Below are 20,003 nucleotides of genomic sequence, written 5' to 3' on the forward strand. Positions count from 1 at the left end.
TATATATATATGTGTGTATCTTGTCTAACTACATTTAACTATATAAGTCTCTTGTTATCAACTAAGTTCATCTGTCCCATCTCCGCAATGTTGCACCGCCACCCCCGTGGCTGTTTTCCAAGCTTGTACACCCCACCAATGTAAATAAACCGACTAAACTGACAAGCAGCAAAATCCCACCCCTTCACTGTAAATGTCCCTAGATGCCAGAAAGCTTTCTATTTTAATAGTTTCTTCCAACAAACTGCTAGACTTTGGAATTCCTTCTCTTTCTCTTGTTTCCCTGACTGCATTAACTTGCAGAAATTTAAATGTAATGTGAACAGACATCTCACTGCTTAGCTCCCTATATAGTACCTCTGTACACATAGCCATAAATAGTAGTCCCTGATGTCCAAGTGGCAATATGTTTTGTTTGGACAGATTTCTGAATATTATTATATATATTTTTTTAAACAATATTTAAGCTGATGAGCCAAATTTTGCTTTTGATAAGCTAATCATTTTTCTTTTGTTTTAAGAATCTATATATATAAAAGCCAAACGTCTGTGTGTATGTATGTTTGTTTGTAACGCTAAAACTTTTGAAAGACGGAACCAAACTTGACAAATTTGGTATCATATCGAAGCCCCATCACCCGGATGACAAATATCGAAATTTCACGTCAAACGGACCACTAGAAGTTGGTCAACTGATCAGTTATCTTCGAGGGGCCCCCCAAAAAACCTGTCATTATCTATATATATAAAAGACAAATGTTTGTTTGTAACGCTAAAACTTGAGATGAAAGATTCCTCTCCCCTAAGAATAAAACATGTTCAATATCTGCTTTTGTTTTTTCATTGTTTATACGGTCCCGAGCAACGCCGGGTAGCCCTGCTAGTCATCTATAAATCTCACCTGTCTGTTTAAATGTATGTATTTTTAAACAATATTTAAGCTGATGAGCCAAATTTTGCTTTTGATAAGCTAATCATTTTTCTTTTGTTTTAAGAATCATCTATAAATCTCACCTGTCTGTTTAAATGTATGTATGTATGTATGTATGTATGTATGTATGTATGTATGTATGCCTAAAACTTTCGACAGAGGCAACAGATTTTCACGCGATCGGTATGGTTTTAAAGCTCATCCCGTCAGAGTATAAATATTAAAAAAATTGGCAAAAACCATTAATTCCTTTATCTTCAACTGGCCAGTTTTGTACAGGGAGGGGTCGGATTTTCCAACGCCATTTCTGCAAGTCATCTTTTCTTTTCGATTGACTACGCTAAATTTGAATGCTTTAGACTTCCGGTCGTGTCATGCAGTATCGGTAAGACGTCAGATTTTCTTTCACTTTCTTTTCGCCTTGCAGGTTCGAGCCTACTACTACTGGCGAATACTGGAAATCTGGAGATGGGAGACTTGTTGTTACTCAGAGCCCAGGGAACATCACCGATTATGGTCAGTGAATAATCATTGACTACCTGCATGAGAACTCCAAGTGAGTTGATAATAAAGAAGTCATCACCATTATCATCGGTTTAACATCCATTTTACATGTTGGCATGTGTTGGACAGCTTTAAGAAGTGGACTTCCAAACTAATCTATCTCTGGCTAGGTCTTTATTTATCCTTCTTTCTCTCATGCCTATTTTTATCACTTCCTACTTTTTTTTTTACATTTCCCAGTGATCTAGAACCTGCTATCTCAACTGTTCTACATTTTCCAATCCAAGAACTCATCCATTCTTTCAACGTGACCATACCATCAAAGTCTCCTGTTCTGCACACATCTCCCTATACTGTCAAGATTTAATCTTCCTCCGAGGTCATCAAATCTAAGTCTGTATTTAAGAATCACATTACACATCCATCGTAACATTCTCGTATCACTTATCTCCATGCAACGCATGTCCTCAACCCTCACTGACCAGGTTTCACTTCCAAATATCAGTAACAAGACTTATTATTTTTAGTAATGCCAAAAAAAAGTCACCGTTTTGGAATTTTCGAACAAAACCAAAGTAAAATAAATGTTGGGTCATGGTCCGTTTAATCTATTTTCTTGCCTCCTCATGATGACGACAGAATTAAATGCCAGGCCCTTGCTTCAAGAACGATCTTCTTCACTGACCATGGAAAGAAAAGGTTAAGAATAGTATCAGAACAGATACTACACTTTGCTGCAAACTATAATTGCTGGTTCCCATTTAGAATTCAATCTAATTTTAAAAAACTACAAAAATTCTTTTATAGTGTACATTCCCCCGTCATGGAACAAAAACATCATATTCCAAAAATCACATAAATTGATCAAGTACCTTTTTATATATAAACAAAATCATTTTTAAACGATTTAAAATAATTAAGGTGAAATCAGTGGCTTAATAAGACTGATCTCACAAGTTTGAATTATTATAAACTTATCTGCCCTTGTTTTTCTTAAAAATGGCGACACAAGACAATTTCTTTTTGCTTACTCATAAAATTTGATTTTCTAAGTTAAAAAAAAAAAAGAAAAGAAAAACTACTCGGACAATTACATAATTTTTAGAATATGACATCTTCGTTTCCGTGAAGGGTACGTACATCATAAAGATCTTTCTTTATTTCCTGTATTCTTTTTGTTTTTAATTAGGTTGAATTCTAAATAAGAGTCTAATTGTGTGTATGTATTCTTGCCAAAAAGATCCATATTCCAATGGGAAGTGCTCGTCTGAGCTCCAATCTATGGTCTCCCTTTGCCAAACTTTCACAAGAAACATGTATCTAGCTAAAACCACTACCAACAATTTTCTCCACTCTATATGCGCCTAAATCTAAACGCGGATTCCACGAACAAAAGTTCTTTCCTAGAACTGCCTGTAGAACTGTTCTACTGGCCTACTTTCCAGCTGACTAAAACAGGGTCTTCAAGTCCAATGTAAACAAGTTCTTGTTGAGCCGTACCCTATTTCCACAACCAACTATTACTGCACTGATGTCCCGGTTGTCACAGTACACTCATTAACCCCCTTATTCTCGGGCCTTGGTAAGTAGTGACTCTTTTGTAAAAAAAAAAAGGGGGGGAGTATAATTTACATATAAATGTAAAGTGCAAAAATAAACTGGTGCCTGGGGGGGGTAGAAAAGGTGGGTCCCACCCCTGCAGCAGAGATAATGAAGTCTAACAAACAACGAATTATACAAGAAAAGTTATTTGTGTGTATAGGGTTTATCTTTCACCGCCTGTTGTTGGAGTCTGCCAAGTGAAGTTTGCAAGAAATGACATTTATGAATAGCGGTATTCTTTGAGATACTTACCATGGCAAGGTTGGGGGGGGGGGTGAAAAAAGAGAGAAAGGTATAGAGAGAGGGAAAGATTAGAGGAAATAGAGATAAAGAGAGTAAGAGTGATAGACAAGTAAAAGAAAGAGAGAGGGGAGGTAAGGGACCGAAAGAGAAAAAGATGAAGAAAAAGAGAGTAAGTGAGAGAGAGAGAGAGAGAGAGAGAGAGAGAGAGAGAGAGAGAGAGAGAGAGAGAGAGAGAGAGAGAGAGAGACAAAGGTAGAAAAAAGGAGAAAGAGATAGAAAAAGAGAGGGAGAGAGAGGGTGTCGAGAGAGAGAGAGAGAGAGAGAGAGAGAGAGAGAGAGAGAGAATGTAGAGAGAGAGAGAGATATGTCGACGCATTACCAGTAGAAATAATAGAAAAATTACTGTCCATCTTTGGACAAAAACCAAGACAAAAAGAAAAGAAAGCAAAAAAAAAAAAAAAAGAAAAAGAAAAGAAAGAAAAGTAATGTTCTACTTTATGGAGAAATCTAAGATTACAGTTGGTTTTCTGTTGCTGTTCACTTCGAACTAACGAGGACAAAGTTGTATAAATACACACACACACCATTATTTTAACTTCGTCTTGATCATGTCGAGACGCACCAAGTTGTCACCTGCATATGTAGGGGGCGATTATTCTGACACTCGCCCAGTTCAGATGTGATGTAAGAAGAACGAAGAAGCAAAAAGATGAAGATGACCCTCATCCCGTCAGAAAAAAACAAAAAGGCATGCAAATCAATTCGCCGTCGCGTAAAGCAAATACACTGAGAGAACGGAATAAAAAGTGACAACATCGTAAGTAAATTGTTTTTTAATCGACAAATTCACACAGGTTTGTGAGTGTGTGTGTGTGTTATACACACACTCACTCACACACACAAACGTGTGTGTGTGTGTGTGTGTGTGTGTATAATTTGAGGTTGCTATTTTCCAAAGGTAGGGTAACCAGTGAAATATAACGAGGTTTATACAAGAGTGCTCAATGCAGAAGTAGAGCAAGTTACATTCGTCTTTACATAAGCAGTAGTTTGTTGCTACACAGTCATGAGCATGTTTCGGTCTACCAGTATTTACTAACTAGAGACCTCATCAGGCAACAATCCTTCTTTTCGAAAACGGAATTCTAAACCGAAAATAACGGTTGTTGCCTGATGAGGTCTCTAGTTATTTAATACTAAGTAGACCGAAACATGATCATGACTGTGTAGCAACAAACTACTGCTTATGTAAAGACAAATATATATATATATATATATATATATATACACACACACACACACACACACACAACCATGTAATATTGGGTTTAAAATTATTATATTACAATTGTAATTTATTACAGGTTGGTTGTTTTTCTATTGAAATTATTACAAATGTTATTTGGTCATTAAGCTAACAATTTAATTTTTATTCACCACTTGAAGTCGTTAAAACGAAACTAGTCGATAACAAAATGGCAAAACTAATCGATAAAACAAAATTATTTGATGAGATAAAGACAAAAGCTAATCAATTAGGTAAAAAAAAAAAAAAAAAAAAAAAAAAAAAAAAAAAAAAAAAGCTCAAATGTGCCCGTCCGGTTTTCAATTTGCTTTTTTCTTATCGATTAATTTTTTATTTTTGTAATCAGTAAATATAAAGCATACCTTTTTGGGTCATTTCAAAGCTCACAAACTTTCTTTTTTTCAAGAAAGATATTAAATATTTTAGCATGTTTTGATTAAAAAGGTGGAAAAAAGTCTTTGTTTTTATGATTATCAATTATGATCAATAATTTGCTCATAAAAATTTGCATACTTAATTATTGTTGATTGACATTTTACGGCATCTCTTCCCCTCTCCTCTCATGCTGCTGTTAGAACTACTACTTTAGTTCTTTTTTTTTTTTTTTTTTACATTTCTTCTTTATTTATGTCATTTATTTATTTATTCACATCACCCTCTTGCTCTCCTGGCACTTCTCACCACTAAAGTATTTGGTACTTGTGCATTTTAGTTTTTTAAGACAATTTATTTAGTTTCATGTTTGAAGAATTCTACAGGGGGAGACAATTCACAAAGTTCTTAAAGTTTCACATAACTTATTGTTAAAAGCAAAACAAATACACTTAAATAACACAAAATTATTAATTATCTGAACATTTATAGGATAAAATTTCTTTGGTTTTATAAAATGATCAGTAGGGATATCCGATGTTGCCCATAATTGAATGAAAATTAGTGAATGTTTCATAGTCTCCTATTTTTATTGTCATTGAAATCGGTAAAATCGTTCATTTTTCAATCCAATCGATTGATTGCCTACTCTAATTGGGGATCCATTGTGGTGCACCAGGAGGAAGTTTCACGCAAAAAACTACTCTCAACAAGAAGAAAATCTTAGAGATAATAAGTAGGAGTATTTCTCATAGAAAAAATAGCGTCAACAAGATATTACTCTTTGAAGAAAATCTTACCGGGGGGGGGGCAGTAGGAGTATTTCTCCTAGAAAAAATACCCTCAATAAGACATCACTCTTTGAAGAAAATCTTAGAGAGATAGTAGGTAGGAGTATTTCTCCTAGAAAAAATACCGTCAACAAGATATTACTCTTTGAAATTAATACTCCTTGGCATAATGAATCTTTGTTTTCAACATGACTGACCCTCAGCCACCGCCTTCAAGTACCTATTCGGAGAGAAAACTAAAGAGAGCTCCAGGTAGGATTTTATTGTATGCAACAACAAAAAAAGAATTTTAAAAAATGGAGCAACAAAACTTTGTTTGGATTTTTATAGTTGCTGTTAACCAGTAAGGGCCCAGAAGAAAAGACAATTCAGTATTTTTTTTTTTTTTTAATATACATTCCATTTTCACCCCAAAACAAGGCGCAGTGCCACCTTGATGTAGAGGGCTACTATCGGGGCTATAAGTTGTAGAGATACTATGTAGGGAGTTGAGCAGCAAAGTGTCTGTTCACATTACACTTGAACTTCTGCATGTCAGTACAATTGGGAAAGCAGGAATTTAGAAGGGAGTTCCAAAGTCTAGCAATTCTGGGGAAGAAACTACTTAAGTAGAAGGCCTTCTGACATCTAGGGATCTCTACTGTGTAAGGGTGAGATTTTGCTGCTTGTCGGGTTTGTCGGGGGTATTTACGTCAAGGGGGGTACAAGGGCTTTTAGTTCATCAGAGCATCCACCACTAACATACTTGTAGAGCAGGCAGAGGGATGCAACATTTCGTTGAGGGAACAGTTTAGATGACAGTTCAGGACCTATCAGGTTGGTGATTCTTTTGAATCTTGTCCATTTAATAAAAATCAAATATATTGAACAGAAAAAAATGTGATTATGAATCAGTCCGACTGCCATATATGCATAACTTGTGAACAACGCTGAGAGGCATAATCTCTCGGGATTTATAGTAAGTGGAGGAGTCCATTGTTTTCGGTAAGGTGGGCACCACAACGCAAGTACATACTGCAATTCAAAGTGAATATTTCTTGCATTTTGATTGGTTGAGAGAAACTAATGCTTTCAGCTTTCATCCAATCGATAGTCATTATTCAATAACAGTTAAGGCAGCTGCTACTTCATAACCAAATCTACTTGGAGAAGTATATTTCAATTTGATCAAAGAGCTACAACATTATTATGGGATCTGATTCACACATCTATATAAATAAAACAAATCACCCCTATTTGAGTACGAAGTGGAATCAACCAGTCCTATGAATAACACTGGTTTCAGAGACTAAATCGAGATATTCATAGCATGTTTGACCGCATGCTACGAACACGTTCCTCTTATACCACTTTAGTTGCTCCTATATTCTTCATGATGAATACATATATTTTATACACTTTACACTACGTGTGGTTTCTTTCATCTGTAACCCCTAGCACAGATCTACAACAGTTATATAGTGGGATGCGTTAGGATCAATATACCATAAAATATTTTACCGCATGTTGTCCAGCCTTCACGCGGGTATTTTTGCAGCACATGATGAAAGAATGGAACAATTATGAACAAATAAGAAAATCACTCGTCGTTACATAACGATATACGTTTATTATGGAGACACATACATACACACACGTAACGACAATTCAAACATAATACATGTAAGGTTAGAAGTCCAAGTGTGATAACCAGGAACGGACGGAAATGATGCTCATTTCTCCATTTTGAAAGTCACTGTTTTCCCTCCACTCTGTACTTCTGGTTGTTAATCTCGCGAGAAGTCGTGAGAATTTAAAGTCTAAGACTATGGACAAGGGAAGGTAACTTTGCCCAAAGAAGTAAAGAATTACTCCCTTTGCATTGTACTTTTGTATCGTCCTAACAGTATGTGTGTGTGTGTGTGTGTGTGTGTGTGTGTGTGTGTGTGTGTGTGTGTGTGTGTGCATATTTAACCGCTAAACTCTTAAACTACTGGTCACATAATGCTGAAATTAACAGAAAATGATAATCATACACTAAGGGTGGTTTATAACGATCAAAATCTTTGTTTGGATGGATGAATAACGTGTACAGATAAATATCGGCAAGTTGAAATGCAAAATGTTCGTTTCAACTTGTCGACATTTCTATTAGTTTGTGCATGCATAAACTAATCATAGCTAAAATGGTTTAATTTTATCACTTTGTCGGGCTAGTTCAGACAGGAGCAAACACGGCTGGAGCGCTAAATATTTTAGTTTTGATTCTAGCTGATGATACCCAATTCATTTTCTTTTAAACTCCTGAAATCAGTACTATATATACAGGGTGTTCAAAAAGAAAGGTTGAAAATCTTCGTCCTTTGACTATAATTGTTTTTTTTCTTCTCTATTTCAGATATTTTACAGATAATATTTTGTAAATTGATTATGGATAAGTATAGCATTGAACAACGTACACAAGTTGTGAAATTGTTTCAACAAAATCAGGGTTCAAGTTAATGACTTTTTGGACACCATATATATAAGTGAAATTGTCTGTGTGTGTACATTTCCCTACTAAACTACTCTGTCAATTTTCGGTCTACAGACTCGAGATTTGACATAATGAGTATTGAGATTTGTGAAAATCTTTTTAATTGGTTTTATTCAAAATTTGCCTGTCAAGGGGTCAAAGTTCAACGATTTGACCTTTGAGAACTCTACCAAACTCCTCCGCCAATTTTGGGTCTAAAAACTCGAAATTTTAGATGTAGGTTACTTTTTAATTTGATTTGAGCACAAAACAATAAATGTTAAAAGTATTACGGCCAAAGTTAAAAAAAAAAATTTGACCTCTGTGGTCTACCAAATTACTCAGCCAATTTTTTGCTCTAAACATTTGAAATTTTACATAAAGTGTATTCAGACATAAGGCAAGCTTTTTAATCGATTTTTAGCTGAAACTTTGACTGCCAAGGGGTCAAAGTTCAAACGATTTGACCTTTGCAGTCTCTAGCAAACTATCCAGCCAATTTTGGGTCTAAACATTTGAAATTTTACATATAGGGTATTCAGACATGCAACAAACTTTGGGGCGAAAATTTGGCTGCCAACGTGTCAAAGTTGAAAGACTCTACCAAACTCCTCTGCAAACTTTGCGTCGAAACACTTGAAATTTTAGATGTGGATTTTCTGGACAGTAGTCAAACTTTTTAATATATATATATATATATATATATATATATATATATATATATGCACATAAAGTTATGAACAGTACATAGGGCCCGAGCAAAGCTGGGCTGAACTGCTAGTATATAATAAATATACAGTAGATAATTGTTTCTGTAATATCAAACATAAAATCTGCATTAGTTAAAATATATTCAAGCATATTTTATGATCGGTAAGATCGCGCATCTTCCGCTAGTAATATTAATAAAAACTAAATATCCTTTATTTGATTTTATTTTATTTCTTTATCAGATTTAATTTAATGTCCATTTTGCATGCTGGCATGTGTTGGACAGCTTTAAGAAAATTAACTTCCAAACTGGGAGATGATGTTGTTAACAACTCATATCCGTACTCGGGATTCGAAGCCCGAGCCTCTTGCATGCAGGGCAAGCACACTGCCAACTGTGAATAGCCGAGTTTGGATATGTCTAACTGATGAGTCCAAATGAGGGCAAAACTCAAGTCTTGGACTTCCGGTTTGCTGACCGTCATGGCTCTTGTGAGCTGCGACGTTGCTTGGATGTGGAAATAATTATATAACAGACATACACACACATACAAAAGTGTATACGCACTGTTCAATTTAGCATACATCGAACTTCATAAAGAAAAGGATTGGTGCAAATAAAGGATGAAATAATTGAAAAAGCATATTTTTTCCCCATAGACACACTTCATATAAAAAGAAAAATTCAAATAAAAAAGTAAAATTAATTCAATTACAATAAATAACATAAATTTCCTACCCTTGTCAAGATCCCAACTACCCAGAGCCGCCCCACCCGATTCGACCACCACTCGAGCTAGAACGTTGGAATTTATACTTAATACGTCTTAGATTTCTTTCCTCACTGAAATTATTTGCATGTGATTGTGACTCTTAATTTTTAGACTGGATCTAAAATTTCCAATCGGATTTCGAACGCAGGATATGAATGCATGTGGCTATACGTATGTATAGTGATGTATAAGCACTTTTTTCTTTGTTTTAATTGATTGAGAAAGAATTAAAAAAAACAAATTAAAATACTATTTTGCTTTGTTTACGGATTTTCGCCTCACATATGCAAATATTATATATATATATATATATACATACACATATATATATATACACACACACACATATATATACACACACACACATATATATATACACACACACACACATATATATATATATATACACACACACACATATATATATATATATACACACACATATATATATACACACACACACACATATATATATACACACACACACACATATATATACACACACACACACACACATATATACACACACACACACATATACACACACACACACACATATACACACACACACACATATATATATATAGAGAGAGAGAGAGAGAGAATAAATGACAAAAAGTTATATTCCAAAGAGAGAGAAAATAAATGACGAAAAGTTATATTCCAAAATTCATGATGTTGACCATCTTATAATTTATTCCTTTAATTCAGTTGACTTATGCAATTCTTGATGTGGCTATACGTACGTATAGTAATGTATAAACACATTTTTTGGTTTTAATTGACTGAGAAAAAATAAAAAAAAGCAAATTAAAATACTTTACTATTTTGCTTTGTTTACGGATTTTCGCCCCAAATATATACAAATATTTTATATATCGCGATGTCTTGTGATGCGGTGTTCGAATCGTTCGGCTGGTATTAATCATGACACCCTGCACTGAAGATTCCCGAAAAGATGAAACACTAGTGTCTGTAGGTATTTAATAATTATTATAGTAAAAAAATAATTATGACAGCCCCTTTAAGAAATTCGTTTCTTATCATTGAGCACTTTCAGTTGAATTAAAAGTCGGTCAACTTAGCTCTTATGCATAGATCATCGTATAACGATTAGATCACTCTCTGACTGACATAAATGAACATTCAAAATTAAAATGTTTAAATTCGACGTTATTTCTCGCGGTTAATGGTAGCCGAATGGATTAGGTCTTCGCTAAACCGAGCCAGAGATGTCTCATGATGCGGGGTTCGAATCGTTCGACTGGTATTAATCGTGACACCCTGCACTGAAGATTCCCGAAAGGATGAAACACTAGTGTCTGTAGGTATTTAATAATTATTATAGTAAAAAAATAATTATATATATATATATATATATATATAATTATTTTTTTGCTATAATAAATTATTTTTAGGTATTTAATAATTATTATAGTAAAAAAAAAATTATATATATATATATATATATATATATATATATATATATATAGAGAGAGAGAGAGAGAAAATAAATGACAAAAAGTTATATTCCAAAATTCATGATGTTGACCATCTTATAATTTATTCCTTTAATTCAGTTGACTTATGCAATTCTTGACAGTATCCGTTTCATAGCGCAAAATCAATCACTTAATCTATTATATATATATATATTAAAAAAATAAAACGTATATATATATATATATATATATATATATATATATATATATATATATATATATATATATATATACACGTTTTATTTTTTTATTACCGTATCTTTCTGTTAAGTTACATTATTGTTTTAGCTATCCGGCCGTTTTTTTTGGCCGTCTGTAGCTTCCTCAGACTTTTACAGGTTTCTAAAAGATTTGTAAAAGTCTGAGGAAGCTACAGACGGCCAAAAAAACGGCCGGGTAGCTGAAACAATAATGTAACTTAACAGAAAGATACGGTAATAAAAAATAAAACGCATACTTGCTCTACAACAGTATTGAGCACTTTCTTCAGTTTTTATTAATTACCATTTCTACTAAATATAAAGAGAGAGAAAGAGAGAGAGAGAGAGATAGAAATTTCTTGTTGATTTTTTTTTCTTCGCCTCGAAGTTCGTTTTACTTAGAAAATTGCCCATATTTTATTTGGACATAGATAATGTGAGAAAATCCTCACACAAGCTTTTGCCCTTCGCAGAATGGAAGAAAACCAAACAGAATTACAACAGGCTCACCTTTTAAACTTCAACGTAAATTTTATTAAAGCAAAAAGATCCATCATGCAAAAGATGCGTCTTCTCCAGCTATCTGCGCTAGTAACGTTCCCAAAGGGATAATAGTTTGCCTTCGATAAAAGCTGGGTAGAAAACTTCCGCTGATAAAGAACTGCGCAGGTTGAACAGTTGATAAATATCTTCCAAGATGGATACTGCAAGTCTGGTAGCTTCATGGTGTCCTCTGTTGATTGAGTCCAATGGCGGACAAGACAGGTCAAACAGTAGACCTTAATTTCGTCTTTGATAGACATTAATTTGAAAGGAAGAAAGCCAATAGATTCACAGTACAACATCATGCAAAAATATAAAAATTCACCCGACATGAGGGCATTGGTGTTTGCAAATGATATTTCACCCCACATTTGGGCATTAAAAACATCTCATCGTGACAAGGTAATTTTGAGGCTTCGAAGCGCGAGTGAGAATTCAATGTACATTCCACCCTGCATCTTTTTTAATTCTGTCGATCTGGAAAGATAATTTTGGCGCCAAGAAAATCCTCCCCAGTTAATAGTAACATGCAATCTGATTGGTTCAAACAAAATCCGTGAACGGACAAACCATCTAATAAAGAGCCTGCTTATTTCTGCAGAATTTCTTACAATAAATAATATTTAAAAAAATTTTTTTTATTATTTTTAAAAACGGTAATCAACATAAACGTATGTTTCGAGGTACATACCTCTCTTCACAACAAGAAATCTTATAAATGATAAAAATAAACAGGAGTTCATAGCATAACGGTTAATGTGCCGGACTGTGATACAGATGGTTCAGAGTTTGATTCCTAGACACAGTCAAGCTACGCTGAAGAGAGGTAGGTACCTAGAACATGCATGCTCGTAGATTACCGTTTTTAAAAATACTAAAAAATATATACATGTATATTACATATATATATATATATATATATATAATGGCTATATAGTTTAGCTCCCTAGATGTAAATCCACTGAAACTCATGTGTTCATTAAAGAGTGAGTGATGAATGAACAGAATGTGTGTGTGTGTGTGTGTGTATATATATATATACATTGCTTTTTTCAATTTCTTTCTAATCTTTCCCATTTTTCTTTTTGGCATCGAGAGGTTCTGGGTCGTCTAAGGAAGTTTCTTTGACTGAAACAGATGGCTATTTGTAGCGACCATATGTAACTGTTTACCCTCAAATAATAATAATAATAATATATATATATATATATATATATATATACACACAGTATTAAATAATAGGAACTTTGTGTGCGTGTGTGTGCACGCAAGTTCGTTCCCTGTGGACTCTTAAACAGCCGAGCCGATTTTTTGGAAATTTCACAGCAATGTAATTTATATGCCAGGCAGTGTTCTTTGATAGGTTTTGTATCATAATGTCTTCAATTGACTAAGGTTAACACCTTATATAGCCTAACATCACAAGTGCATTTGAGAAGTTTTATTACCGCATAAGCAGAAATGTTCAGCATATGAAATCAACGTTAAGTTCTTTGATATGAGAGGGGCACATTTGAAATAAATTGCAAATTACTTAGGACTTCTACCTAGTCATGGCTGATGGGACAAGAGCATGCTACCCCTGCAGATTAAATAACGTGTTCTATTCAATATTTTGCACAGATTCATGAGTTCGGCAGAAAGATTCCAAAGTTTGACAGTATACACCTGAAGGAGGTCGGAAGTTACATTGACTGAAACGTTGAGAAAAATGGCACTCAAGATTAGAACAGTCCGACAAATCCAAATAATACGAATAAAACAATTTTTGTCACCAAATAGTAACGTTTAGTTCATTCATATTTTTCGGGAAGAACAGAAGCATTCTGGAGACTAAATTCATCTCGTGTCAAATTTGATCCCTTTTAGTTCATCATGAATATTCAAGGTGGTATTTTTTTTGTGTGCCCCCCTCCCCTCCCCCCTCGACAAAATGAGGATGAACCTGTAAATTCACGTTCATTTGTCTGCACTTTTCTCAATAACTACGCCTTGGAATGTTTTGAAATTTTGCACAAACATTAAACATGATATGAGTAAAAAAAAATAACAGAACAGATTTTCTGCCCCCCCCCCCTCCTCGGGATGCCTTTCAGGTTAAAATGGCTAAAATTGACACTTTTGTGCTTATTAAAAAAAAATTGATGCCTTGGATTTTTATAAAACATTCTGAAAAGTTGTAACTAACTGATTTCTATATAATTTTGTTTTCCTGTACTTTGCGATAACTCTTGGGTGTGCCCAAAGGGTTCTTTTAGGGTTAATAAAAACACTCCATTTTTGGGGACTATTTTACCATACTGGTCCAAAATTTTCTGTGTATGTCTATTTAGCAGTTTTGCATGGTTCTGAATTCAAATTTACATATATTAACGCCTTGGGGACTTTTGGGGTTAAATAGAGGTGGGGGAGGGGGCAGACGATGGACTTATTGGTCATTTCTTTTTTTGCATGGTGCAGAACTCAAACTTATGTGTGTTAAGGCTTAAACTGCATCGTTTGTTCATTTTCATCAGGATTTGACGACCATTGGGGACTTCTGGGGTTAAATGGAGGTGGTGGTGGTGGTGGTAGTGGGGTGGGGAGGAGCAAATGCTGAACTTGGTCATTTTTTTTTTATGTCTCGTTCATTGTACACTCACAGGGGACCATGCATGCTTCACTTGTTTTTCTTATATCTGACAGGATTCCATCAAGTGTTTAAATTTTGTGTGAGTTTAATGGTTACGTTTTTTTTTTTTGTCGTTGTTTGCATGTTGAAACACATGCAAGTGTCTAAAGCACCTGCTTAAACATAATTTATGGCACCAAATGGTTGTTTAGGATGGAATACTGTTGCCATATCTGGGCAGGAGCTGCCAAAAACAGCCTATCATGCCTTGACAGAGTACAAAATAGACTTCGTGGTTTAGTGGGGGATGCCCTTTTCTCTACCCTGAAACCCCTCTCCCACAGAAGAGACGTTGCAAGCCTATCCTTGTTTTATCGTTATTTTCATGGCAGGTGCTCGTCTGAACTCCAATCCCTGGTCCCCCCTCACCAATCTTTCACGAAAAACACCCGTCTAGCTGAATCCACTGTGAAAAATTTCCCTCACTCTATATCTGTGCCTAAATCAAAACGTGGATTCCATGAACAAAGCTTCTTTCTTAGAACTGCACGCCTGTGGAACTCTGTTCCGTCTGCCTGCTTCCCTCCGGACTACAACTTGGATGTCTTCAAGTCTAATGTTAACAAATTCCTAATGAACCGCCCCCTTAAGTAAACACTTCATCAAATCTCCACACTAACGTAATGTACTTGCAATAACCCTTATCCCTGAGTGGCTTCCGGGCCTTGATAAGTGGTGACCACTGTGTAAAAAAAAAAAAAAAGGATATTCGTGTTTACACACACACACACACACACACACGATATTTGATCAGATAATTTTCTTTATAAAGAAAGAATTTATCTAAGTAGCGTTTCCATATTTATCTAAAGTTCACAATAATTTGGCAAACATTTCCATCCCATAAAATAGACAAAAAAGTCACGTTAAATGTCAACACAAATTGGTCGAAAAAAAACAAAAACTTTGTCACTTTTTCCTTAAGAATTATCGGATCGTTTACAACATCTCCCAACATTAGCTTCACTCTGAACTCAAAACACTGTTAACAAAGTGCCAAATATACCGAGCTTTTTCCAGTTATTGTATGGAGTCATGGCCAATATGTGCTAAACAGTTGCAATTATTGTTTTCCTTCTGGTTTATTTGCCTCCGCACAAGGGCAGCGATAGTTGCAAGATTTTATTTATTTATTTATTTATTTATTCTTTTTTAAGTGAGAATATCCACCTCCCTTAAAAGGAGCACTTTGGTTGAGGGGAAAAAAATATAAATTGTTCAATATATCTTCAACCTTTAAATTATCTATAATATATATCTCACCTGTCTGTTTAAATGTAGGTTTGTATGTCTGCTTACCATTTTGGAGCTCCGCCATTCGGACGACAAATATTGAAAAATTGGCCAAAAACATTCATTCCTCTACTCTGAACTGGGCACTTTTCTACAATGAGGAGGTCGCTTTTTTGCCAAATTTTCGAAAGTCATCCCCTCTTTTCAATTGACTAGCCTTAATTTAAACCTTTGCCACTTCCGGTTTGGTGATGGATTCAATGGCAAAGACGTCGTTTTTTTTTTTAATGTTCCTTTCCTTTTTTGTGGTACAGGTTCGAGCCTGCTTGCCTACTACAACTTTTTTTTTTTTTTTTTTTTGCTCAACACACACCTGGCAACACCCAGGCTACTGTGTGTGTGTGTCTGTGTATGTAGTTTTAAAATATAACTAGACTACCCGTGACCCGTTGGGTCAATATGTTATATTAGCTATGAAATTAATGTATGAGCTTGACACTTGTGACGTAAAGAAAATAGTTTTTTTTTTTTTTTGACGTAACAGAAACATTTCTATGAAAGTATATTAAAATGAAAAAAGAATATACATAGATTTCTATGAGTTGTTCTGTTTATTATAATTGATTATTTAAAAAAAAAAAAAAAAAAAAAATTACAGTTACTGAATTATAAGTGGTTGGCCATACTTATAGGTAAATGTACACTGAACTGATACCATAATACTTATAGTTAAATTCAAATTTTGATATATCTGAATTTTTTTTTTTTTTTTTTTTTTTTTTTTTACATCGTTCATTTCTGTATTACGTTTAAGTTATTTTAAACCCCACTCTTCCCATGTTAAATAATAATTTTGAAATTTTTTTTAACAGTTTTAAAGATTTCACAAGAAACTTCCAAGACTATATATATATTACACACAATTCTTGACAGCACCTGTTCCGTAGTGTAAAATCATTCATTTAATTATTATATCAATCAATGAATTAATTTTACCCTTAACTTAAAAATTGTGCATGCCAACTTACTTAAAGGAATAAACGGTAAGATGGTCAACATCTTGAAATTTGGAATATACACATTTGTCATTCATTTGTTATATGCAACTTCATGAATTAAAGGATTGGTATAAATAAAAGGTGAAATATAATATACACACACACTACTTTATTTTTTATCAGTAAATAAGGTTTATCATAACACGACAATTACAGAACTATTGTTTCGATCAATTATGTGACCTCGTTGGGTGACCCATACTTCTGATTACATTGGAAGCCAATCCTTAAACTTGTAACTTGTTTACTTAAAAGTAAATAAAAAAAAAATATCTTGCTCTCCTAATGAGCACTATCAATAACCTTGTTATATTCATTGTTTTACGCTTGGGTATCTTTAATCTGGAACTAATATATATATATATATATATAAATGTCTGTCTGTACATTTTCCTACCAAATAACTGTCAATTTTCGGTCTATAGACTCAAAATTTGGCATAAGGGGTATTGAGATTTGGGAAAATCTTTTTAATCAGTTTTCGGCCAGAAATTTGGCTGTTAAAGGGTCAAAGTTCAACGATTTAACCTTTGAGAACTCTACCAAACTCCTCTGCCAATTTTGGGTCTAAACACTTGAAATTTTAGGTATAGATTACTTGGACAGGGATCTAACTTTATAATTCTACTTGAGCCCAAAACAATAAATGCTAAGGGGTCAAAATTGGGGCCAAAGTAGTCTTACATTAACCTCATTAGTTGCTTTACCTCTGACAAATTATCATCTGGAATTAATATATGTATATATATAAACTCCTATAAATTCGCTTTTCTTTTGTGTGTATTGATATTCATATTAAAAACCCTCTTTTCTATTAGTATTTATTTGCTTTCCCACCAAAGCTATATATGACACGAGGTCGTTTTTATGTGGGGTGAAACTAGCTCCCCGTAAAAAAGGCAAAAGAGGCACTCTGATTGCGTCCAAAAATAGTAATTGTCCCAGTATAGAGGGTTTCCCCTCCATTGACTGGGACAAATTACCTTAAGTGCAGTATCTGCAGAACAGCTACTACACTTTGATCCCGGCCCGAAGGCTGAGACAACAGAAAAAAGGCAAGCCTCTTTTCTATTTATTTAAAAAGAAAATACAATTTTCTTATATATGGCTTGTGGAATTGCATTCACTAGCAAAAGATCTAGCTAATTGGCATATTCTTTTGAACATTCATTTTAATAAATTCCCTATTAGTTTTGTCATTTTCTTATGGGATGATCATCTTTAGTTAACTATTACGTGTAATTATATTCATGCAGATATTCTACATGATTTATACTTGCATAATATTTGCGTAAAAAGTTTACAATAAACACAAAATTGTATACATATATATTTTTGTTTAATCTATAAAAGTGAACGTCTCTGTGTGGCTGTGTGTGTACATTTTCCTACGCAATAACTCTGTCAATTTTCAGTTTACAGACTCGAAATTTGATATACAGGGTACTGAGATTTGGGAAAATCTTTGTAATCCGTGTTCGGCCAGAAATTTGGCTGTTAAGAGGTCAAAGTTCAACGATTTGACCTTTGAGAACTCTACCAAACTCCTCCGCCAATTTTGGGTATAAACACTTGAAATTTTAGATATAGGTTCCTTGGACATGCATCAAACTTAATAACTGTATTTGAGCCCAAAACAATAAATGTTAAGGGGTCATAATAGGGGTCAAAGTTAAAAAAAATTGACCGCTTTTTTATACTCAACATACACATCCAAACACCCGGGCAACGCCGGGCTGAAATGCTAGTGTAGTTTTTTTGTTGTTTTTTTTTTTAAGAAATAACATGGGAAGAAAAAAATATATATTGTAACATGTAAATAAAAATTTATACGAAACTGAGGCTAATTGAGATGAGAACAGTTGGACATATAAATAGATACTAAGGTGCAGATTAGGATTCGGGGAATAAATCAATCAATAAATCGGAAAAGATGAAATAATTATTAGAATTAGAAAAATACATCATAAGATTAAATGAATATAAAAATAGGAAATTCTTGAAGTATCATATATAAAAAAGAAATATGAAAATAAGGCACTTACTTAATTCGAAATCAAGCGAAAAATAAATTAAAAAAAAAAAAAAATAAAATTGATGAATAAAAGCCGAGTCCAGCTCCTTGATTTCTTAAAATAGGGATTATGAATATATTCATATATGTATAGCAAATATTTTTTAGTGTCTGAAGAGTAGCTAGTTTTGGAATGTTTTTAAATATGTTAAAATTTGTCCAAATAGTTACGAAACAATTGTAACATAGAAGGAAATACACCATATGACGTTCTTATTTTATATTTTTGTTATCTTGATTTTTGCAACAATATATTTCCACTTATCTTTTTTAATATTTAATTTTTGATTGTGCCTTTAAAATTAATTTTTTTATTTCAATATTTTTTTTTTTTAATTATTATTTCTTAAATTTTTCGATTTTTTTTTTTCTTTACTTAGTATTATTGTAAATTTTTCCTCCTTTTATTCCCATATCCCCTGTCTGATTTTTTTACTCCCATATCTAATTAAAAAAAAAAATTTTTTCTCTCTTTTCCTTGTGCGTTTTGTTTATTTGTTTATGATCCCCAGTAATTCTTAGTGATCCTAATTTCTCATATATATATTTTAATCATTTTTATATTTTCTAGAAAACTGTTTTGAGCATTTAAATTATATATACAAGATGTTCCAAAAGTAATGCCTCCTATTTTTTAATCTACCAGAATTGATCAGAGGAAATTGCCAATTTCATTGCAATTATGACTGAATTTATTCATTCATAACCTGAATGTTTCATCTCTGTTGCAGATATTGATAGTGTGAGACCTAAGTAACCAATCCCAGTTATGGACATGCATCAGAAGCAGAGATGTATAATTGAAATCCTACATGCAGAAAAAATTAAACCGATCACCATTCACTGGCGCCTGTTAGACATTTACAAAGTCGATGCAGTTGATATCAGTACAGTTAAGAGATGGGTTCATTGATTTCAGAGTGGCGCCAGAGATGTGAGTGACAAAGCATGCTCTGGACTTTTACAACTTGGGCATCAAAAGAGGCTGGCAAAAG

General features: G+C 33.7%; 2 protein-coding genes across 5 annotated transcripts in view; one reads left to right on the forward strand and one right to left on the reverse strand.

The window, feature by feature from the left end:
- LOC145268827 (rap guanine nucleotide exchange factor 1-like) overlaps window positions 1-20,003 on the reverse strand; it is a 307,722-nt gene that overhangs the window by 241,737 nt on the left and 45,982 nt on the right. The window lies entirely within an intron of this gene.
- Window positions 3,524-20,003, forward strand: part of LOC145268824 (syntaxin-binding protein 1-like) — a 381,121-nt gene continuing 364,641 nt past the window's right edge. Inside the window, exon 1 of one of the 4 annotated variants that reach the window (XM_080124472.1) lies at window positions 3,524-4,097. The gene's annotated coding sequence lies outside the window, so the exon portion shown is untranslated. The remainder of the gene's footprint in view (window positions 4,098-20,003) is intronic. The other 3 variants (XM_080124475.1, XM_080124467.1, XM_080124471.1) reach the window with 3 other exon arrangements.

This window comes from Euprymna scolopes, chromosome 44 (genome assembly GCF_053919585.1).
Source record: "Euprymna scolopes isolate OS-2025 chromosome 44, ASM5391958v1, whole genome shotgun sequence".
NCBI lineage: Eukaryota > Metazoa > Mollusca > Cephalopoda > Sepiida > Sepiolidae > Euprymna > Euprymna scolopes.